This window comes from Periplaneta americana, chromosome 3, assembly GCF_040183065.1.
Source record: "Periplaneta americana isolate PAMFEO1 chromosome 3, P.americana_PAMFEO1_priV1, whole genome shotgun sequence".
NCBI classification, from domain to species: Eukaryota; Metazoa; Arthropoda; class Insecta; order Blattodea; family Blattidae; genus Periplaneta; species Periplaneta americana.
The window spans coordinates 196730910-196757086 of NC_091119.1; the positions used below are offsets into that span (position 1 = coordinate 196730910).

At 35.2% G+C, this 26177-nt stretch overlaps 1 protein-coding gene and 1 non-coding gene across 2 annotated transcripts in view; one reads left to right on the forward strand and one right to left on the reverse strand.

The window, feature by feature from the left end:
• Positions 1 to 26177, forward strand: part of Oatp30B (Organic anion transporting polypeptide 30B) — a 492924-nt gene that overhangs the window by 373522 nt on the left and 93225 nt on the right. The gene's annotated exons all lie outside the window — the stretch shown is intronic.
• TRNAI-GAU (transfer RNA isoleucine (anticodon GAU)) lies at positions 8982 to 9053 on the reverse strand. The gene has a single exon. It is a non-coding gene; the product is annotated as a tRNA-Ile (tRNA).

Genomic DNA, 26177 nt, shown 5'->3' on the forward strand with positions numbered 1-26177 from the left:
GCCGAGCCACTAAGCAAACAATGCCGAATCCCTCTTAATAATGCAAGGTTTTTTCTCAATATTTTTTTACATTTTTACAAATGGCCAAAAAGCCTAAAAGCAAGTAAAATCAGATTATCTGTCTCTCTGTGTACAATAAAAATAAGGATTACTTCTTATCATAACCTACCAAATGTCAGCTTCAAAATAAGCTCTCGTTCAATGATCTGCAGTAAATGGTTCCAGAGTTCTGCGCGCTGAAAGACGCTTGTTTTTATAAAATTTGTCGCTCAATAATACGAAAACCGTTTGACTTTCGATAGTATATTTTTGCAAATGCACTCCCCTCAGCATCTTGTATAGGTAGGAAAGAAATTAGAGTATAAAAAAATGGGATGTTTTTTACTGATCGATTTCATATGGAATAGCCCGTTCCTACGAAGTCTTACAAGCCGACTACATTAGACAGATAATGCTAGAATCAAATATGAATATGTGTTGCCTTGGTTCTTGTGCCATATGTTGACATGTGCAGTAACATCAGTTTTGTAAACATCTTACATTACAACAGTAAACTGTTACAAGTATTTGAGACGTCAGCGACTTTCTCAGAAATATTGTATGCAATGCTCTTTTTTTTTACTTCATTTATAAATTCTATGATTTAAATAAATAGACATATATAATTTCGCAGAAATTTGTGTACAAATACTGTCTTGTAAGTAATGTTGATTTTGGAGCAAAATTTCAGTTGAAGTGTGTTATGACAAGAAATTAATTTAATCTTCTTAGTAAAGGTCATTAGAATCTATAGTCTTTAGCTATATCTATGTTCTTGTCATTTTTAGTACACTTTCATGTAGTGTATTTGGTAGGCTATACATGGTATTTAAAATATATAAGTTGCTGATTTGGTTTATTATTTAAATAAGTATTTTGTGCGAGATCGTGCGTATTTGCTTGTTTTCCGCACAGAACCAATACACGGTAAGTGTGAAATACCACATTCAGTATTCCCAACGTAACACACATAACAATTTCCCTCTTCTTACCGCTTAAGCGCGACATTCATTTTACTGCTTTAGGCTTTTAACATATTATTTTTAGAGACGTTTAACATAGTAATAATTATAAATTGGAAACTTACCACTGCAATTTCACCTACATTGCAATGTTAATTATTGTTTTTAAATATTTGCAAAAATTAAGTAAAGTCTACTACTCCACGAAACTTAATGCATTCCTGATACAAGTAACATTAAGGAAGCCGTGAAAAAATCAACAAGATTCCATATGCCGATGTTATTACTGCAATATGTTATATAAATAATATTGTTAAAATATTAAAATTAAAAATAAATCATTACATAACCTTACCGTTTGTTTTAAGTTCGCATTTATAGACTGGGGGGGGGAGACAGACGTATATCACGGCCTGCTGGAATATAGTAAACACAGAAAACATTTTATAGCAACAATGTTGAAGAAAGATATTGGTTTTCCGAAGTTGCCGTCATTAAACAGAAACCAAGATGGAGATTTCATTGCAACTAATTAGAAATTCGTCTTTCAGGTATGTAATAAACGATCTTCGCACAAAATAATGTATTAGTATTTAGTATTTATTTATTTAACCTGGTAGAGATAAGGCCGTCAGGCCTTCTCTGCCCCTCTACCAGGAGATTCCAACTACAATATCAATAATAAAATTACAATTAGTATTAAATTTACAATTACAATTACAAATAATATTACAATTAGTATTAAATTTACAATTACAATAAAATCAAAGTACGAAAAGATTACCTGAATAATTAAAGCTAGATAATTTATCATAGAGAAACAAAGAATATTTTATATTTACTGAATTACAAATTAAATCTAGAATAACAAAATTGTATAGTGATGAAATTACTGAATATTGAAATATTTTGTGATAGATTAAAGAAACTATTTACAAGTAATCAATTACTGACCAAGTGCCTGTTCTGGGAAATTAAAAAAGCTCAACTACGTTTCGCTTTTTCAATCTTTTCCTCGACCATGAAAACGTCAACATACCGCTCTTGTAACGCATATTACTATTATGTAATTGTCCATTTCCGACTGATTCATTTTACGAGTACAATACCTTCTTAAATTCTTGATGCGTAAGATTTTGTTGCTAGAGTCTGTACGAATAAAATTGTCCATTCTACGATGGACGAAACTGCATTGCAGAACTGCCCTCGGACCACCCATTCTGCAGGATATTCCAGAATGTAATGGCGCATGCAGTAAACCAGAATGCGTACAAAGTTTGCTGTTGTGTGCCTACATATGTCGCCACACACGGCTAAGCGGGGTGTGTTGGGGGCAAGAAAATAGCTGATGTGTACACCGATCCGAAAGAGAATGCCACGGAATACAATATTCATAAGAGCAGACAAAGAACCAAGCAAACTTTTTCTGATTGCCAGCAAATCGTGCCTTTTGTACCAAGCAGTAAAGGGAGGTGGGATATGATCGTAGAGACTGGATTAATCTTGCTCAGGATAGGGACTGATAACGGGTTTGTGTGAGGGCGACAATGAACCTCCGGGTTCCTTAAAAGCCATAAGTAAGTGAAGAAGGGATTTTCTGTTCGAACACAATAGAGAATAACAAATACAGCGGGCCTGAGTTGGGTTCCCGACAGAAGAGTAACTCCGAAGTAATTTGGACGTTAATACTAAGAAGTCTGTAACAAACATCCTCTTCCGGTAGTTCAGTGCTAGTCCAAGAACTCGGTTCAGTCCCCGTCGTTAACTGGATTGTGATGATTTTCTGTTGGGCAAGGGCTAACAACTCATCATCGTAAAAAAAAAAACAGCTTGTTACGGAACTCCAAAAAATGCATTCATTCACAGTGTTCTGCCGAAGGGCAGGTCTTTCACTGCAAACTCAGCATTCTCCAATCTTATTTTCTGCCTTCCTCTTAGTCTCTTCATATGATCCATATACCTTTCGTCTCGTTTCTCTTATCTATACTCTAACCACGACGTAAATACCAGATCACTTATCTGTGGCGCGTTAAGTATACCTCTTCATAGAACATCTTGTTATTCATCATCTTTTACAGTATCCACCTCGCGACAATGGAATTCCCTGTCACAAAGTATTAGGGACTGCAAGACAATAAACACTTTTAAAAACAGCTTAAAAGATAACCTTCTTAGCATTTCACTCCAGTCATACTGACTTAAACTATCACTGTCTACATTGTTACTCCTTCCTTTAGACATGCATCCTGATAGTGCTGTATTTTCAAAATTGTCTCATAATAATCTCTTTCTATTATCTAATATTATTTGAAATATACTAACATTATATGTATTTTAGTTTAATTCTGCTACACAGTTTGTATTTCAGTGTTTCATTAATAGTTCATAGTATTTTGTTGTTTAATTCGTAAATAACACTTGTATACATGTAGCTCTTATCTAAATCAAATTGTTGAATTCTTTGTAAGTTGATACATATGTATGTATACTTTTTGCTGGTTGAGTGGAAGTACGGCCTTAACTCTGCCAGCTAAAATAAATCATTATTATTATTATTATTATTATTATTATTATTATTATTATTAATGTCGTCTATCATCTGACATCTTCTTCTGCCCCGAACTCTTCTCCCGTTCACCATTCCTTCCAGTGCATCCTTCAGTAGGCAGTTTCTTCTCGGCCAGTGACCCAACCAATTCCTTTTTCTCTTTCTGATCAATTTCAGCATTATTCTTTCAGCTTGTAGTACATTCCAAGTATTTGAAGCTGTCCACTTGCTCTATTGTCTTATTTAGAATTCGCAAGTTTATCTTTTTACTTTTCTTCCTATTACCATGGTCTTCGTCTTATTTGCATTGTGATGCTGAGAAAAATATATTTCGAGATTTTCTCGGAAGTGCAAAATTTCAGCATTGCTGTTACTGGAAAAGTTGTTCTCGACGTGCTGTCTGTATGCATATAGCGCTCTATACTGAGCTGTTGGCCGAATTTTGTTCACACGAGTATTAAGTACCTACTAGTCAATTTATTCGACAATATGACGTCACCACCTTTGATTGAGGTTCTGGCTGATATGTACATCTATTATCAGGCAGTACATCTCACTTGACGATATACAGGGTGTTTCAAAAATACGGGGCATAATTTCAGATATGTATTTCCCACATGTAGACAATCAAAATAGTTCATTACAACATGTGTCCGGAAATGCTTTATTTCCGAGTTATGGCCTTCACAACATTGAAATTCACCGGAACGTTTTTCTTTCCGCAGGTCGTTGCCATCAAAGGAGGCATTAAGAGGGCACTCTGACAGTTCATTCCGAGGCGAAGGTTACATTCTGTGTTGTGTAGGCGTTAGACTGTGCGACATGTATTCAAATCAAACAGACTTGCGGGGCAGGCGTACACAAACTTCCTGGAAAACACCATACCTCATGTTTTAGAAGACACTCCACTGATCAATCGTCAACACATTCACTTCTTGCATGATGGCGCTCCTGCACACTTCAGTCGTACGGCTCGCCGGTACTTGGATCGAAGGTTTCCTGATCGATGGATAGGTAGAGGTGGCCCAATTGCTTGGCCTCCACGCTCACCTGATCTGAACCCTCACGATTTCTAATTGTGGGGTCATTTAAAATCATTGGTTTATTCGTCTCTGGTGCCTGATTTGGAATCCCTTCGGAATCGAATTGTGGCATGTTCTGAGGACATACGCAATACTCCTGGAGTTTGGGATCGTGTTCGCAGGTCAATGAGACATCGATGTGAGGTCTGTATTCAAGCAGGAGGTGGAAATTTTGAACATCTTCTGTAATGACAACGACGTGCGGAAAGGAAAACGTTCCGGTGAATTTCAATGTTGTGAAGGCCATAACTCGGAAATGAAGCATTTCCGGACACATGTTGTAATGAACTATTTTGATTGTCTACATGTGGGAAATACATACCTGAAATTATGCCCCGTATTTTTAAACACCCTGTATATCAGAGGAAGAACAATTGTTTGTATGCATCTGAAGTCTGACTAGTGTGATATGTAACTAGTCAGCGATGTATGCAATGGAGGGGGGAAGGAACTGGCCACCCTACCTCATTATCTCCTGGCCTAGTTGCCTTATAAGTGGTGCCTGCTTGATATCACTTGTGAGGTTCAGACCTGTCTTCGGACATTTGACTAAACAACAACACACATGAACTATAGTAATTAAGCTGCGGATTTATGCCTATATGCCTATTTTAATCCTTAACCTGAAGGCGGAAGATTTTAGGTAACATATCCATTTTAAGGCATTGTGAGTATTATATGCGAATTCTATAGTGCCTATAATTGCCTATTTCACTAGTCAATGCTTATTTGCTTATAAATGCCTAAAAGTTACATAAATATCCGTATTATATATTATATTTGAATTTACTAACCATTCTATCGATATTTTTTTTTAATCTGTAATTTGTTTCTTTTTTATCCAGCAGAGAGAAGTGATATAACTATCGATAATTCTGTGTGTTACGTTTTACTGCCATCAGAGCGCGGAGAAATCGAATAATTTAAAATAAACGAATGAGAAAAAAATGTATTTCCAAAGCCGCTTGAATCATTGTGATAGTTGACATGAGTAGTTTTTTTAAACTGTGTATCCGTTTTGTGAGTTTGTGAATTGAGTATGGAGTTGACTTTTCTGCTGTAATACGTCAAGTATACCGTGGAGATAGGCCATGTCAAAGCAAAAGTCATGAGAAGCACGGATTGGAAAATATATATTGAAATTACTGCGTTCCCACTGGTTTGGATCCCATACAGACAATAAAACATCAGTTCTCATTACAACATTTGGAGGAATATTTAGTTGTTCACTGCCATAATGACAATCCTATAGAAAGTAGTGTATAATGCTACGCTATTGTCGTGTTAGCCATTAAGAATTAAAAATTGTTAGTGTCTTTTGAAATGCCTATTTTAGAATTTTGAATGCCTATTTTGCCTGTCTATTTAAACTGATTTTAGTGCCTAAAAATCCGCAGCTTGATAATAATGTTCAGTGAAATACGAATGGCAATTGATAAATAAGATAAGCGAGTTAGTATCTTTTGAGAAACGGTTCTTGAGATAAATTATAGGTCTACAGAGTTTAAACGGTATACTGTAAACTGCGAAAATTGTATGCACAGTAGGCTACATATAATAGAAAGTAAAAGTAATCTAAAAGAAGGGCAGAGAAACGGAATGGTGACGCGTTGCGTCGCTGCTAACTGGTGTTCTGTAAATGATGTCCTCTTAAGCAGGTTTACTCGAGTTCGTGCCGGAGTGTTGAGTGTTCGACCCCTTCATCTCCTATTCCGAGAAGGGCCCCGCGCGCCTACGCACTCGTGAAGTGGAAGAATATCAGTCGCGGATCTTCAGCGCATATTCTGAATTAAACATCACAGACGGTGGAGTCGATAGCCTGACCTCCGTGTTACGTCAACATAGCTTCTGTGACAGACTCGTTTCACAAAATTTCTGCTGTAAGCCGTCCGTACTCACAAGGAGAACTTGTTAAAATAACGCTGTACTACAGAAATGTTACTTACAGATGGCTTTCAGAGAGCCCAGAGGTTCATTGCCACCCTCACATAAGCCCACCATCGGTCCCTATCCTGAGCAAGATTAATCCAGTCCCTACCATCATAATGTAGCCTATGTTCTTCTTCTGGCTATGAAGGTTAAAAGTGGAAACTTTGGCAAATACCAGTCAAAGCGTGTAGATTTGTATAGAGTACATACATAAATGTATGCATGCATACATACATACACACATACATACATACACACATACATACATACATACATACATACATACATACATACATACATACATACATACATACATACATACATACATACATACATACATACATACATACATACATAGCCACATTGACTTTTATATATAAGATTTATTTATTTTTATTTGTTTGTTTTTGTTTATTTGTTTATTTATTTATTTATTTTATTTATTTACTTATTTATTTATTCATTCATTCATTTATTCATTCACTTATTCATTCATTTATTTACTTATTCATTTATTTATTTACTCATTTATTTATATATCTATTTATCTATTATTTTATTTATTTATCTATTTACTTATCTATTTATTTATCTATTATTTTATTTATTTATCTATTTACTTATTTATTTATCTATTATTTTATTTATTTCTCTATTTATTCATTTACTCATTTATTTATTTATATATTTACTCATTTAGGTATTTATTTATCTATTTATTAATTTATTTATTTAATTATTTATTTACATACTTATTGATTGATTGATTCATTCATTCATTGATTGATTGATTTATTTATTTACTTATTTATTTATTTATTTATTTATTTATCTGTTTATTTATTTATTCATTTATTTATTTTTTACTTATTTATTTAATTATTTAATTGATTAATTAATTATGTGATTAATTACTTGTTTAATGATGTGATTAACTATTTAATTAATTATATGATTCATTTTTAATTAATTATTTATTTATTTGCTGGACAACAGCCATTGACCAATAAAAGTCGAGTACAGTGATACAATAAATGCAATAAAATGAACAACAAATGGAACAAATTAACTAAATAATTATATTAGAACAGAAAAATAAAGAACAAAGATTACAGTAATTAATTTACAACAATCAGTACCGATACTAATACATTTAATGGAAAGAAGTTAATTATTACGGAAAGTATTACCAATTTGTGTAGAAAGATTATGTAAATACTAAATAATATTAAAACAAATGATATTACCATGTTCTAATACTTTCGTCTATACATTGAATGGATCGAAATCGCCTGCATGAGAACAAGAGTAATACAGTGAGAACAAGGGGAAGACAGTACCAAGAAGATGAAGAAAACTAGGAGAATACATGGAGAACACCAAGTTCTATGCATTATAGTAAAGCTATACACAATACACATGCCGATTCTCTGTAACATAAAGAAACATAAATAAGAGAAAATAGAAGGTAAAATATGGCCATTGATAGAGGAGTGGCTTATAGGCGAAGCTTGGGTCTAATACCCTCTTATTTTGGCCACCAAAATGGGTTCATTATCTTACCTCCAGAATTGAATTTTTACTTGGGAGATTTGGCCAGTCAATCTCACACAGGGGCAGAATTCTTGTAAGTTCCTTAAAACTATGACGCCGATCTCCATACCCTTCGCAGGAAGTCATACTTCGAATTTCTAGTGACCATCGGTTGGGTTTAATTCGCGAACCTTGGATCCAGAGATAGACATGACTACTATCATTTGAGATTTTCAGAGAGTTTCTATAAATACAGACACAGCAATGCAAAAAAAATAGAAATATCTGCATTTCTGATATGGCACAAAGACAATATCGGTTACCGCTAAACCACCTAGAAGAAGGTTTGATTTACCCTCTGCAATGTGCTCCATTACCTCAGTTATCAGAAACATTCTTACGAGATATTGGCAAAATTATTAGAAGTGCAGTGAAGGAAATTATGATGCTGCCCGATGACACGCCAAATTCAATGTTATACGCAAGTAAAAAGGTCCGAGGTTTGGGAATGCTATGTGCAGAGTGGGAGGCCAGCATTCAACATTATAACATCTGTAAATCGTCTTCATCGTATTAATGATATGCGAACAGCAACTGAGTCTACGTAGACTAAACAAAGTCTTCTACTGTACTCCAACCACGAGAAAGTCTCCAGGGAATGAGAGGGAGCGGGGTGATGCTGTGAATGAATGTTGATGTCATAAGATGTCATAAGGTCACACACGTGGGTACTCGTACCTCTATTGGCTATCTTTCACAGCACAAACAATAACACTGATATACACATTTTTACACTACTCTAGTTACAAAATTAGATCACGGTTAATCTCCTGGTCCTTTAATCCCTCCATACAGGAAATAACATGAATAATTTCGAGGGAAAAATTGTTCCGGAGCCGGGTATCGAACCCGGGACCTTTGGTTTATCGTACCAACGCTCTACCACTGAGCTACCCGGGAACTCTAACCGACACCGATCCAATTCTTCCCTCTATATCCACAGACCTCAAAGTGGGCTGACAACCATCAAGCAACCAACTTCGAGTGCACACTAACTCCGTGTGACTTAAATTGTGGTTTTCTGTTAACGAACAGTGACGTGTATTATGTAAATCAAGATTTCAGGTGTAACTCCCTGTAAAGTTGATTTGAATAATTTCGAGGGAAAAATTGTTCCGGAGCCGGGTATCGAATCCGGGACCTTTGGTTTAACGTACCAACACTCTACCACTGAGCTACCCGGGAACTCTAACCGACACCGATCCAATTCTTCCCTCTATATCCACAGATCTCAAAGTGGGCTGACAACCGTCAAGCAACCAACTTCGAGTGCACACTAAATCCGTGTGACTTAAATTGTGGTTTTCTGTTAACGAACAGTGACGTGTATTATGTAAATCAAGATTTCAGGTATAACTCCCTGTAAAGTTGATTTGAATAATTTCGAGGGAAAAATTGTTCCGGAGCCGGGTATCGAACCCGGGACCTTTGGTTTAACGTACCAACGCTCTACCACTGAGCTACCCGGGAACTCTAACCGACACCGATCCAATTCTTCCCTCTATATCCACAGATCTCAAATTGGGCTGACAACCGTCAAGCAACCAACTTCGAGTGCACACTAACTCCGTGTGACTTAAATTGTGGTTTTCTGTTAACGAACAGTGACGTGTATTATGTAAATCAAGATTTCAGGTATAACTCCCTGTAAAGTTGATTTGAATAATTTCGAGGAAAAAATTGTTCCGGAGCCGGGTATCGAACCCGGGACCTTTGGTTTAACGTACCAACGCTCTACCACTGAGCTACCCGGGAACTCTAACCGACACCGATCCAATTCTTCCCTCTATATCCACAGATCTCAAATTGGGCTGACAACCGTCAAGCAACCAACTTCGAGTGCACACTAACTCCGTGTGACTTAAATTGTGGTTTTCTGTTAACGAACAGTGACGTGTATTATGTAAATCAAGATTTCAGGTATAACTCCCTGTAAACTTTATACCTGAAATCTTGATTTGCAGGAAATAACATATTATGCAGGAGAGCGCATGATTTTTAAACTGACATTATAACTCTAATATTATCTATCTACTTCGCTCCAATAGATGACGCAATAGTAAGCACATTCCTTTCACGGTTAATCTCCTAGTTGGAGAACAGTATTGCTCCCAACACTAAAGGTCGGCAATTGAGGGAGATCTTGCGAAACAAATTTTGAATCATGGTATAAATTACTTCATAAGGGCAAAGGAGTTTTCCTGTATTCTGAGTGCTCCAAGACAAATTCCTGGATGTCATCAGAAGCAAATTTATTAATTCTAGAATACATTAATGCAACTAAAATGTCCAGCAATCTATCTGCGGTTAGATCTGTGCCCGGCAGAAATTTCAACACCACCCGTTGTCGCCATCCCGGCTGCAACGAGACGGAAACTCTTGGTCACGTGTTGGGGTTCTGTCGAAAAACGGAGCTGCTGCGCAACAATCGACACCATAAGGCCAGGACCGGTATTGCTGATGTCCTCAAGCGTCGTGGATGGGAGGTACACGAGGAAATCCACTGCGTTTCATACTTAGATTCGAATAGAAGAGCAGATATTGCAGCCATCCACAGGACTCAACCTAAGGGAATAGTTCTTGATCCTACAATCCGGTTTGAGAAGGATGCCCTGCAGGCACAACACGTTGATTTTTTTTATTGGATTATTTTACGTCGCTGTATCAACATCTAGGTTATTTAGCGTCTGAATGAAATGAAGGTGATAATGCCGGTGAAATGAGTCCGGGGTCCAGCACCGAAAGTTACCCAGCATTTGCTCGTATTGGGTTGAGGGAAAACACCGGAAAAAACCTCAACTAGGTAACTTGCCCCCACCGGAATTCGAACCCGGGCCACCTGGTTTCGCTGCAAGACGCGCTGACCGTTACTCCACATGTGTGGACTTACATGTTGATGAGGAGAAGAAATCCATTTATGAGTCCTGCATCCCATACCTAAGTGAGAAATATAACATTCCCACTAGTTAGTGGAGTGTTTCTGGTCTTTTGTTTGGTGCACGTGGCACACTTCCTAAATTCACATGTAATATTTTAAAAGCACTCGGTCTCCGATTTTTTCAATTCAGAAAATTTTATTGAATATTCTTAAGGATTCAATCCAAATATTACATTACCATTTATATTTTGGCCATTAATGATTCTATTGGGTTTGCATTTCTCTGGATTTTTTTTTTTTACTTAACAATTCCTGTGTTTAATAGTAATATGCGTTACAAGAGCGGAATGTTGAAGTTTTCATGTTCGAGGAAAAGTTTGAGAAAGCGAAACGTAGTTGAGCTTTTTTAATTTCCGAGAATTGAAAGAAAACATACCGCTCGTGTATCGTACATTATTTTGTGCGAAGATCGTTTATTACATACCTAAAAGAGGAATTTCTAATTAGTTGCAATGAAATCTCCATCTTGGTTTCTGTTCAATGACGGCAAATTTGCAAAACAAAATATCTATCTTCAACATTGTTGCTTTAAAATGTTTTCTGTGTTTACTATACTCCAGCAGGCCGTGATATACGTCTGCCTTTTTTTCCCCCCAGTCTATGATGAGTCTGGAATCTTGTTGATTTTTTCACGGCTTCCTTAATGTTACTTGCATCACGAATGCAGTAACTTTAGTGGAGTTGTAGAGTTTACTTAATTTTTGCAAATATGTAAAAACAATAATTAAGGGTGCAATTTAGGTGAAATTGCAGTGGTAAGTTTCCAACTTATAATTATTACTATATTGAACGTCTCTAAAAATAATATGTTAAAAGCCTAAAGCAGTAAAATCAATATGTCACGTAAGCGGTAAGAAGAGGGAAATTGTTATGTGTGTTAGGTTGGGAATACTGAATGTGGAATTTTAGACTTTCCGCGGATTGGTTTTGTGCGGAAACCAAGCAAATACGCACGATCTCGCACAAACATTTTTGTCTTTCTAAATTATTCTGTAATGCTTTTATTATGGGTCTTTATGGGCACCCACATTGAGGGCAGATTATTTTGTTTAAAAATAAAACCATTTAAAATGAATTTTTTTATGTCGAGGAAAATACTTGTTGTTCAAACAGGTGTATATCCACACTCATTGCAAATTGTACACATGTTTATATCAGCTTTTTTACTCAGAATATTCCACCCACTAAAATATTTAATATTCCTCGTGAATCACTATGTATATAGGTCGAACACGTGGGGGTAAACATAGGGATCCTCCTGAGGTCTTCAAAAAGCCAAATCACGCTTCGTGCGCGCCTGCGTAACTGCGAATCGCTCGCTGTGTATGTGGGAATGTTGTGTTGTTTGTGATTTTAACTGGAGTTCTATTGAGTAAAATTCCCAAATAGAAAGTTGAAACACGCGACGTTCAGATAGAGACTGGCAAACGTGTGAATGGACACAATTCAGCCATTTGTGGTCGTTATATGCAAAAAGGAATGAAAGTGTGATGTATAGCAAGACCACATCAAACAATCGCGAGCGTCCACTCTGTGGCACTAATTCCTCTGTCCGCTTTTAAAATTTATGAATTCCAAAACAGATATCTGCATACTGGAGAGCATCGTGTGACGTCACTACACCAATAGGCGATTTTCATTTTTGCTTTCTAATTCTGAGGCTCCAAGGCAAATTGCGATATTATTTCTTGCAGTTTTTCAGGAGCGAGCATTTAAAATTTGAGCGACTGTATAACATCATAGTAATCATTAGAGACCGGATTTTAAAGGCAATCCCCCTTTTCTTTTTATTTCAGCACGAAACATGAAATAATTAATTACAATGTTCAAAACTGTCTTCCACCAACCAAACTATGTGGTTTTGACTTCCCTTTTTTCCATTTTTTTAGTCCATATTCCCTTTTTCCTCCTTTTTTTAAAAAGTCTCTCATTTTGGTTCATTTTTTGACAGAATATCGCAAACATTTAGATAAATTTCCTATATTATTTTTTCCTATAGGCCTATAACTTATTTGCGGCTAAGAGGGATGAAGTTACAGGAGAATGGAGAAAGTTACACAACACAGAAATGCACGCATTGTATTCTTCGCCTGACATAATTAGGAACATTAAATCCAGACGTTTGAGATGGTCAGGGCATGAAGCACGTATGGGCGAATCCAGAAATGCATATAGAGTGTTAGTTGGGAGGCCGGAGGGAAAAATACCTTTAGGGAGGCCGAGACGTAGATGGGAAGATAATATTAAAATGGATTTGAGGGCGGTGGGATATGATGATAGAGAATGGATTAATCTTGCTCAGGATAGGGGTCAATGGCGGGCTTATGTGGGGGCGGCAATGAACCTCCGGGTCCCTTAAAAGCCAGTAAGTAAGTAAGTATAGGCCTATAACTTCCTGAGCAAGCGAAATTAAACATCGTTCTTCTTCTGATTCCAGACATTGAAAAACTAATAAAGTGTGCTGATTTAGAGTTCAGGATAAAAATGAAATTGTCAACTCCGGTTTCAGTTGATGTTCAGCGGTCATTTTCTGTCTATAAAGACATTCTGCATTCAAAGAGACAGAATCATATTGAAATGCATGTGAGTAGTAAGGAAATGATGCTCACGTGACAGGCTGGGAGGCTGGGAGGGGGCGTGGCCAAATGAGGGATAGGGGAAACGGGGCGTGACCAAATGAGGGATAGGGGAAACGGGGTGTGGCCAAAAGAGGGATAGGGGAAAGGGGGCGTGGTCAAAGGAGGGATAAGGGGAGCTGTTTTGTGATTGGTGAATGGGTATTTGCAAGCGAGTGGTGTGGGAAAGCGATTGACGAATGAGCATGGAGAGAATGTTGAAATGAAGTGAAAGCTGTGTTACATAAGTTTCAAGGTCCATTGTTTGTTATGAAAGCTCTTGTTACGTAAGAGCCAAGGTAAATCACTCGATATGCGTGGATGTTTCGAATACACATGTTCCTGTAGGTCTTATTTGACACTTGTATTATTTTTTTTCGACCACCGCCTGTTCCCTGGCCAGTTGAAAATAATTTTCTGTTGTGAAATATGTATGAGTATGTATTACGCAGTCGGTTTAGCCATCTGTGTGAGAGGTGAATCCCGCACGTGGAAATGAAAGTGAGTCCTCGACTATATGACATTGACTGGACGCAGCTGTCTGAAGCAGGACCCAACCAGTTCACCGCAGTTGAAAGAGAAAGTGTATCACCTTGGTGGAAGTAAAACAATGCATCAAATCGAATTCAAAAAGATGAAATAGCGGAATGGTGAGTAGAAATAAATAAAATTACTCAAATATGTGGAGAAAACTCAATTCTCACTTCAAAAATTACCTATGATTACTAGAAGTGAATAAAATGTACAGCATAATAACAATGAAGAAAACTCACTTCAACAGTCACCTGGTTGCTGTATTTAAAGAGGCATAAATAGCATGATTTATACTCTATCTATGGCTGGAAGTAAACATCTTTTACCTGATTCCAGACATTCGCGGAGCGGACTGTAATTTCTCACATCAGTTGTTAAAGTACAAAGGGATATACATAAAAAGACTTGGACTTTTGAAGATAGATTGACGCATAACCAGTCAGAGGAAGTAAAATCTTTCACCTTACTCCTTCCTCAGAAAATTTAATAATAATAATAAAAATAAAAAAATAAATAATAATAATAATAAATCCTTTTCCAAAAAATAAATGGTGTTTACATTTATAATTACACGTCGTGATGCATAGATCTAACGCATGATTCTTATCAAAATGTACATCATTAATTACATTAATCAGTGCATCACATTCAGTTTTTTTTTTAAAAACGTGACATTCATTTTTTAATAATTTTTTTTTATGATCCGCGGTTGCTCTTGCTCTAACAAATGTTACTTTACTGTTATTATTTCATTGTTGTGATTATCACGATAGCGTTATTAATAATGTGATGCATAGGCCTAAATCTAACCATGATTCTTATCAAAGTGCACATCATTAATTACATTAATCAGTTCATCACATTCAGTTTTTCAATCATTTAACTAGATTGTGGGCTTATTTTCATTTAATTGTTGTAATTACATGACGTTCCTGCACTCATAATTTACCCATACTATTCGTTTCCCATGTTTCTTAAAATAATATTTATGTGCCTAATTTCATCTTAATTTATTTTATTTACATAAACAGTGATGCAGAATCGAGAGAGTTTGAGACTCGCATTGAGGTCATGGGTTCAAATTCTGTGGCCGACCATAAAGACAACTGCCAAATTGGAAATTTACATGTCATGATTCATCACCACCTCAATTGCCAATACGATAAACATTAATCAAAATCTATAATTAGTTACATGAACACAAGCCATCTATGCAAAAGGATGAGACAGTTCCAGAGATTCAAAGAATGCTGTTTAACATGTCTGTTTCGTGTGCTCATTTAATAACTGAGGGAGTAGCTCAATTGGTAGAGCGTTCGCAGTGCATCACATTCAGTTTTTTTTTAATCATTTAACTAGATTGAGGGCTTATTTTCATTTAATTGTTGTAATTACATGACGTTCCTGCGCTCATAATTTTCCCATACTATTCGTTTCCCATATCGCTGTAAAAACAACTCATTACGAAAATGACTCCATCTATTCAATGTGGCCTTGCACAACAAACAGGGAATATTATCCATTTAACACTATTGTTATATGATATAATTAGTACAATAATTAATGCAAGGTTTCATTAAATGGATCATTGAATAAATATACGCACTTAAAGAGGAAGTGCTAGTTTCCTCCCGCGAAGGAGATGAATTGTGTAACGTCATCACATCGATTGTTAAAAGTACAATACAATAATTAATGCAAGGTTTCATTAAATGGAAAATACTATCACTATTAATGATTAATTAATACAATTTGTTAAAACTATAATACAATAATTAATGCAAGGTTTCATTAAATGGAAAATACTATCAGCATTAATGATTAATTAATACAATAAAACTAATGCCAGGTTTCATTAAGGATCTACCTGCCGCGAGTCAACAACCTACAGTGCATGCAAGTAAACTTATTGTATCGGGTCCAAAGTCTCGAAGCCTGCTTATAAGTGAATCTAACATTGCACCATACGATTAGCTGTGTGTCTTTTAATGTTGCAATACTCTATCAGTCATCTCACGTTACAATAAGCTCAGTTATAGTATGTGAAAACTACATCACAATAATTCTCGTTATATTTAATATGGTATTTGAGTTAAATATAAAAAAGAAGCTGATCAAATTCTCCCTGTTGGCTTAAAATATAAGTCTTTAAATGGAAATTATTGAATTATAAATAGATTATGATACACAACCGAGAGAGTTTGAGATTCGCTTCCGGGAGATCATGGGTTCAAAGTTTGTGGCCAACCAATCTGACTGAACTTTTTCATGGTTTCCTTAGATGTATATTACTATTGAGCTCACTGGAGCGGAGTTATTTTACAAAGGACTAATTTTATCTATATGAGTCGGGTACAAGTGAAGATTGAATTTACAGTACGTAAGGTACTCTTTTACAGAGTGGAATTATTTCAACCTGAGTTACTAGTACGAAGGACGAAACTGGTAATTGGAATTAGATGCAATAGTCTGTAGTGCGATAATATGCACAAAAGAACTGAAGACTGTATCGAAATGAAAGGTCACAATTTCCAAAAATTTGTTTAAATACCGGTAACCATATAATGATTATTTTTCAATTTAACTTCATATCTGTCTATCGGGATGTTTGTTACCTTTTACACACAATAATGGTCGAACCGATAATATTAACATTGGAATATTATTTCGTTTTTTGCACTGTCTTTGTTGATTACTCCGAGTACACATATAACAGATTAATGACTGCTGATTAGATGTAATGAACTTACATTAGCCTACTGCATAATCATGTTGAAGCTCACATCCCAGCCACTCGACTGTGAAAGAGACACGTGTGAGAGTACCACATAACCCATGACCTTCCTTTAGATTTCTCAGTATGGTATTGAGTTCTCAAGGTCCATGTGTGCGTTGACTTTTACTTTCACCGCGCTAACCATGATTGAGAAATGGATAGAGAAAGTAAAATAACGAACTGTTGCATTAGCGACAATTTTGAATGCTATCGTTAAATATAAAAAAGAAGTGGATCCAATGCAACAAGTTGTCTATAGCAAAGAATAGTTGGTTTGATGAGGATGATGTATTGAAATAAAAACAAGTTTATGCACAAGTACTGTAAGTTTATTATGAGTAAATAAAAAGTATATAAAATATACTATTATTATTTAAAGATCTCTTGCACACGTCTTCTTTTACATGGGGGTTCATAAAATCCATGTGGCACTCTATTAACACCATATTGTAATACAACACAATCACATATCCAACTACCACAATTTAAATCTGATTATTGTTTCATGAAAATAAAGTCCCCACCTCTGTTTGGGGATTTTTTGTTAAGACTAAAGTACTTTAAGTAATTACAGTCACATTTCCAGCTATCACAACCACAATTTATCACAGTTCTGGAATTTGACGTTTCTTCTTTCTCATCCTCCTCCACATTCCAAGTACGTATAATCATATTACCCTTTCCTACATTCCAGGTATCTGATACAACATTCGCTTTTCCTTTCAATGCTTCTGGTTGACACCGACTGTATCTAACGCTACTGAAAACACTGTGGTAGCTCCTTTATTTATTGCTCAGGTGTTTCCTTAGATGCATACGATAATATATATGTACCTAATTTCATTTTAATTTATTTTATTTACATAAAAATGATGCAGAACCGAGAGAGTATGAGACCCGCATCGAGGAGGCCACGGGTTCAAATTCTGTGACCGAGTATAAAGACAACTGCCCTTCCGCTCCACTCCTAAGATGTTAATTCCAACATTATCGAATACAACCATCATCTACACCTCATTACCTATGTTAAAATAAAACATTTCTGACACCGATTGTATCTAACGCTACTGAATATGTACCTAATTTCATTTTAATTTATTTTATTTACATAAACAATGATGCAGAACCGAGAGAGTATGAGACTCACATTGAGGAGGTCACGGGTTCAAATTCTGTGGTCGACTATAAAGACAACTGCCCTTCCGCTCCACTCCTAAGATGTTAATTCCAACATTATCGAATACAACCATCATCTACACCTTATTACCTATGTTAAAATAAAACATGTTTGACACCGATTGTATCTAACGCTATTGAAAACACTGTGGTAGCTCCTTTATTTATTGCTCTGGTGTTTCCTTAGATTCATATGAGTAATTTAGCATTGAGCTCACTATTTTAAAAAGTGTCACGAAATAACGTTCCTGCGCTTATAATTTACCCAAACTATTCGTTTCCCATGTTCCTTAAAATAATATATATGTACCTAATTTCATTTTAATTCATTTTATTTACATAAAAAATGATGGTTATTGCTCTGGTGTTTCCTTAGATGCATAAGAGTAATTCAGCATTGAGCTCACTATTTTAAAAAGTGTCACGAAATAACGTTCCTGCGCTGATAATTTACCCACACTATTCGTTTCCCATGTTCCTTGAAATAATATATATGTACCTAATTTCATTTTAATTAATTTTATTTACATAAAAAATTATGGTTATTGCTCTGGTGTTTCCTTAGATGCATATGAGTAATTTAGCATTGAGCTCACTATTTTAAAAAGTGTCACGAAATAACGTTCCTGCGCTCATAATTTACCCACACTATTCGTTTCCCATGTTCCTTAAAATAATATATATGTACCTAATTTCATCTTAATTTATTTTATTTACATAAACAATGATGCGCAACCGAGAGAGTATGAGACTCGCATTGAGGAGGTCACGGGTTCAAATTCTGTGGCCGAATATAAAGACGACTGCCAGATTGGAATTTACATGTTATGATTCATCACCACCTCAATTACCAATACGATAAACATTAATCAAAATCTATAATTAGTTATGGTTACGTCACCTTTCTCGGGGTTGGTTGCTATCCCAACATGAACATCTGGCATGGTTGCACAACCGACCTCTGGAGCGGATGCTGTCCCAATGGTGGCGCCAACATCCAGTCAAGTATGTTCTGGATCTGTGTTTGCGTTATCGGATAGAGCTTTCAAAAATCGTTTGAAGACTTATATTGCTCTAAATCTAACAAATCATGAGAGTGAATTAAAAGATATTTGAGACTGCATCACTGATGAAATCCGAGACATTTTAAAGAGACATTTAAGTGAGTACTCTGCTTTAAAATTTAACATATTTGTTGAGCAAAATATAAAAAAACGTAATGATATTTCAATAAATGTTTTTGCACTTGACGAGAATGATTATGTATTTTCTCTCAGGATGTGCGAAATGGAATTACCAAATCACAGGGCTTTGTTATACATTAGTAATGATAGAGAGTTTTGGATTTGAAATACACAAGTTCATTATATGTTTGTATGACGAATGGTATAAAACCTGAGGATATGGAAGCATGATTGAGAGTCATGAATGTCACAATTGTGTGAATGTTAATGATTAAACTGAACCTAGTCATTGTGGATTGAGGATGGGGATGTGCTTGTTAAAAGAAAATAGTAACAAAATAACATTATATGTATATATTGATTCATAAAAAAAAATAAAATGTAGTGAGTATTCAAATACTTTTTCAGTTAGTGAATTCCAAGACAATCCATTTCTTCCAAATTATACACATAACTGGTGATAAATTGTTCCAAGAATTCTTTCTTTTCCACACCCTTTGTATAAATACACTGAATCAGCATCATTGTAATTAACATAACCAATACGATTAGTTTCACGGCGTCCAGTGACGGGGTGGTTTCAGCATAAAACAGCATCCTTGCTGTAAATTCCCGTGGAGACGGCAAGTTCTTTTAAAATACAGTGTTGTTTATTCAAGCTTCTTGGAAACCTTGTACGTCAGTTATCATAATGGACGTCCTGAAACAAAATAAAAGCGGCGTAGCATGATACCTATTGTAAATTGTATAATGTCACAGAAAAGAAAAACGCAAACACATATACTTATATTTTTAAACATATGATATGAATAAAAGCACTTTATACATAACCCAATAAGACACTTTGAACATTGTGTTCGAACAATGCTCTTACACCCTTTTTGAGCACATCTCTTCCTCCCTTTCAATGGGATATATTGAACCCAATGATTTATACAATCATATCGAGATACTCCATCATATGTAATCGGGGAAGAAGTTAGTTGCACACCCAGTTTCTCTGTCCCCATCATTGCAAATGATGCGAAAATGGAATTCTTGTTACATATAGGTCACATTTTCGACAAGTTTTTGCAAACATGTCACATTTTCAACATATTGTTACATATAGGTCACATTTTCGACAAGTTGTTACATATAGGTCACATTTTCATCATTTTGTTACGTATAGGTCACATTTTCTACAAGTTGTTCCATACATGTTACATTTTCAACATATTGTTACATGTACGTCACATTTTGGACAAGTTGTTGCATACATGTCACATTTTCAACATATTGTTACATATAGGTCACATATTCGACAAGTTGTTGCATACATGTCACATTTTCATCATATTGTTACATATAGGTCACATTTTCGACAAGTTGTTGCATACATGTCACATTTTCAACATATTGTTACATATAGGTCACATTTTCGACAAGTTGTTGCATACATGTCACATTTTCAACATATTGTTACATATAGGTCACATTTTCGACAAATTGTTACATATAGGTCACATTTTCAACATATTGTTACATATAGGTCACATTTTCGACAAGTTGTTGCATACATGTCACATTTTCAACATATTGTTACATATAGGTCACATTTTCGACAAGGTGTTGCATACATGTCACATTTTTCAACATATTGTTACATATAGGTCACATTTTCAACAAGTTGTTGCATACATGTCACATTTTCAACATATTGTAAAATATAGGTCACATTTTCGACAAGTTGTTGTATATATGTAACAAGAATTCCATTTTCGCATCATTTGCAATGATGGGGACAGAGAAACTGGGTGTGCAACTAACTTCTTCTCCGATTACATATGATGGAGTATCTCGATATGATTGTATAAATCATTGGGTTCAATATATCCCATTGAAAGGGAGGAAGAGATGTGCTCAAAAAGGGTGTAAGAGCATTGTTCGAACACAATGTTCAAAGTGTCTTATTGGGTTATGTATAAAGTGCTTTTATTCATATCATATGTTTAAAAATGTAAGTATATGTGTTTGCGTTTTTCTTTTCTGTGACATTATACAATTTACAATAGGTATCATGCTACGCCGCTTTTATTTTGTTTCAGGACGTCCATTATGATAACTGACGTACAAGGTTTCCAAGAAGCTTGAATAAACAACACTGTATTTTAAAAGAACTTGCCGTCTCCACGGGAATTTACAGCAAGGATGCTGTTTTATGCTGAAACCACCCCGTCACTGGACGCCGTGAAACTAATCGTATTGGTTATGTTAATTACAATGATGCTGATTCAGTGTATTTATACAAAGGGTGTGGAAAAGAAAGAATTCTTGGAACAATTTATCACCAGTTATGTGTATAATTTGGAAGAAATGGATTGTCTTGGAATTCACTAACTGAAAAAGTATTTGAATACTCACTACATTTTATTTTTTTTTATGAATCAATATATACATATAATGTTATTTTGTTACTATTTTCTTTTAACAAGCACATCCCCATCCTCAATCCACAATGACTAGGTTCAGTTTAATCATTAACATTCACACAATTGTGACATTCATGACTCTCAATCATGCTTCCATATCCTCAGGTTTTATACCATTCGTCATACAAACATATAATGAACTTGTGCATTTCAAATCCAAAACTCTCTATCATTACTAATGTATAACAAAGCCCTGTGATTTGGTAATTCCATTTCGCACATCCTGAGAGAAAATACATAATCATTCTCGTCAAGTGCAAAAACATTTATTGAAATATCATTACGTTTTTTTATATTTTGCTCAACAAATATGTTAAATTTTAAAGCAGAGTACTCACTTAAATGTCTCTTTAAAATGTCTCGGATTTCATCAGTGATGCAGTCTCAAATATCTTTTAATTCACTCTCATGATTTGTTAGATTTAGAGCAATATAAGTCTTCAAACGATTTTTGAAAGCTCTATCCGATAACGCAAACACAGATCCAGAACATACTTGACTGGATGTTGGCGCCACCATTGGGACAGCATCCGCTCCAGAGGTCGGTTGTGCAACCATGCCAGATGTTCATGTTGGGATAGCAACCAACCCCGAGAAAGGTGACGTAACCATAACTAATTATAGATTTTGATTAATGTTTATCGTATTGGTAATTGAGGTGGTGATGAATCATAACATGTAAATTCCAATCTGGCAGTCGTCTTTATATTCGGCCACAGAATTTGAACCCGTGACCTCCTCAATGCGAGTCTCATACTCTCTCGGTTGCGCATCATTGTTTATGTAAATAAAATAAATTAAGATGAAATTAGGTACATATATATTATTTTAAGGAACATGGGAAACGAATAGTGTGGGTAAATTATGAGCGCAGGAACGTTATTTCGTGACACTTTTTAAAATAGTGAGCTCAATGCTAAATTACTCATATGCATCTAAGGAAACACCAGAGCAATAACCATAATTTTTTATGTAAATAAAATTAATTAAAATGAAATTAGGTACATATATATTATTTCAAGGAACATGGGAAACGAATAGTGTGGGTAAATTATCAGCGCAGGAACGTTATTTCGTGACACTTTTTAAAATAGTGAGCTCAATGCTGAATTACTCTTATGCATCTAAGGAAACACCAGAGCAATAACCATCATTTTTTATGTAAATAAAATGAATTAAAATGAAATTAGGTACATATATATTATTTTAAGGAACATGGGAAACGAATAGTTTGGGTAAATTATAAGCGCAGGAACGTTATTTCGTGACACTTTTTAAAATAGTGAGCTCAATGCTAAATTACTCATATGAATCTAAGGAAACACCAGAGCAATAAATAAAGGAGCTACCACAGTGTTTTCAATAGCGTTAGATACAATCGGTGTCAAACATGTTTTATTTTAACATAGGTAATAAGGTGTAGATGATGGTTGTATTCGATAATGTTGGAATTAACATCTTAGGAGTGGAGCGGAAGGGCAGTTGTCTTTATAGTCGACCACAGAATTTGAACCCGTGACCTCCTCAATGTGAGTCTCATACTCTCTCGGTTCTGCATCATTGTTTATGTAAATAAAATAAATTAAAATGAAATTAGGTACATATTCAGTAGCGTTAGATACAATCGGTGTCAGAAATGTTTTATTTTAACATAGGTAATGAGGTGTAGATGATGGTTGTATTCGATAATGTTGGAATTAACATCTTAGGAGTGGAGCGGAAGGGCAGTTGTCTTTATACTCGGTCACAGAATTTGAACCCGTGACCTCCTCGATGCGGGTCTCATACTCTCTCGGTTCTGCATCATTTTTATGTAAATAAAATAAATTAAAATGAAATTAGGTACATATATATTATCGTATGCATCTAAGGAAACACCTGAGCAATAAATAAAGGAGCTACCACAGTGTTTTCAGTAGCGTTAGATACAGTCGGTGTCAACCAGAAGCATTGAAAGGAAAAGCGAATGTTGTATCAGATACCTGGAATGTAGGAAAGGGTAATATGATTATACGTACTTGGAATGTGGAGGAGGATGAGAAAGAAGAAACGTCAAATTCCAGAACTGTGATAAATTGTGGTTGTGATAGCTGGAAATGTGACTGTAATTACTTAAAGTACTTTAGTCTTAACAAAAAATCCCCAAACAGAGGTGGGGACTTTATTTTCATGAAACAATAATCAGATTTAAATTGTGGTAGTTGGATATGTGATTGTGTTGTATTACAATATGGTGTTAATAGAGTGCCACATGGATTTTATGAACCCCCATGTAAAAGAAGACGTGTGCAAGAGATCTTTAAATAATAATAGTATATTTTATATACTTTTTATTTACTCATAATAAACTTACAGTACTTGTGCATAAACTTGTTTTTATTTCAATACATCATCCTCATCAAACCAACTATTCTTTGCTATAGACAACTTGTTGCATTGGATCCACTTCTTTTTTATATTTAACGATAGCATTCAAAATTGTCGCTAATGCAACAGTTCGTTATTTTACTTTCTCTATCCATTTCTCAATCATGGTTAGCGCGGTGAAAGTAAAAGTCAACGCACACATGGACCTTGAGAACTCAATACCATACTGAGAAATCTAAAGGAAGGTCATGGGTTATGTGGTACTCTCACACGTGTCTCTTTCACAGTCGAGTGGCTGGGATGTGAGCTTCAACATGATTATGCAGTAGGCTAATGTAAGTTCATTACATCTAATCAGCAGTCATTAATCTGTTATATGTGTACCCGGAGTAATCAACAAAGACAGTGCAAAAAACGAAATAATATTCCAATGTTAATATTATCGGTTCGACCATTATTGTGTGTAAAAGGTAACAAACATCCCGATAGACAGATATGAAGTTAAATTGAAAAATAATCATTATATGGTTACCGGTATTTAAACAAATTTTTGGAAATTGTGACCTTTCATTTCGATACAGTCTTCAGTTCTTTTGTGCATATTATCGCACTACAGACTATTGCATCTAATTCCAATTACCAGTTTCGTCCTTCGTACTAGTAACTCAGGTTGAAATAATTCCACTCTGTAAAAGAGTACCTTACGTACTGTAAATTCAATCTTCACTTGTACCCGACTCATATAGATAAAATTAGTCCTTTGTAAAATAACTCCGCTCCAGTGAGCTCAATAGTAATATACATCTAAGGAAACCATGAAAAAGTTCAGTCAGATTGGTTGGCCACAAACTTTGAACCCATGATCTCCCGGAAGCGAATCTCAAACTCTCTCGGTTGTGTATCATAATCTATTTATAATTCAATAATTTCCATTTAAAGACTTATATTTTAAGCCAACAGGGAGAATTTGATCAGCTTCTTTTTTATATTTAACTCAAATACCATATTAAATATAACGAGAATTATTGTGATGTAGTTTTCACATACTATAACTGAGCTTATTGTAACGTGAGATGACTGATAGAGTATTGCAACATTAAAAGACACACAGCTAATCGTATGGTGCAATGTTAGATTCACTTATAAGCAGGCTTCGAGACTTTGGACCCGATACAATAAGTTTACTTGCATGCACTGTAGGTTGTTGACTCGCGGCAGGTAGATCCTTAATGAAACCTGGCATTAGTTTTATTGTATTAATTAATCATTAATGCTGATAGTATTTTCCATTTAATGAAACCTTGCATTAATTATTGTATTATAGTTTTAACAAATTGTATTAATTAATCATTAATAGTGATAGTATTTTCCATTTAATGAAACCTTGCATTAATTATTGTATTGTACTTTTAACAATCGATGTGATGACGTTACACAATTCATCTCCTTCGCGGGAGGAAACTAGCACTTCCTCTTTAAGTGCGTATATTTATTCAATGATCCATTTAATGAAACCTTGCATTAATTATTGTACTAATTATATCATATAACAATAGTGTTAAATGGATAATATTCCCTGTTTGTTGTGCAAGGCCACATTGAATAGATGGAGTCATTTTCGTAATGAGTTGTTTTTACAGCGATATGGGAAACGAATAGTATGGGAAAATTATGAGCGCAGGAACGTCATGTAATTACAACAATTAAATGAAAATAAGCCCTCAATCTAGTTAAATGATTAAAAAAAAACTGAATGTGATGCACTGCGAACGCTCTACCAATTGAGCTACTCCCTCAGTTATTAAATGAGCACACGAAACAGACATGTTAAACAGCATTCTTTGAATCTCTGGAACTGTCTCATCCTTTTGCATAGATGGCTTGTGTTCATGTAACTAATTATAGATTTTGATTAATGTTTATCGTATTGGCAATTGAGGTGGTGATGAATCATGACATGTAA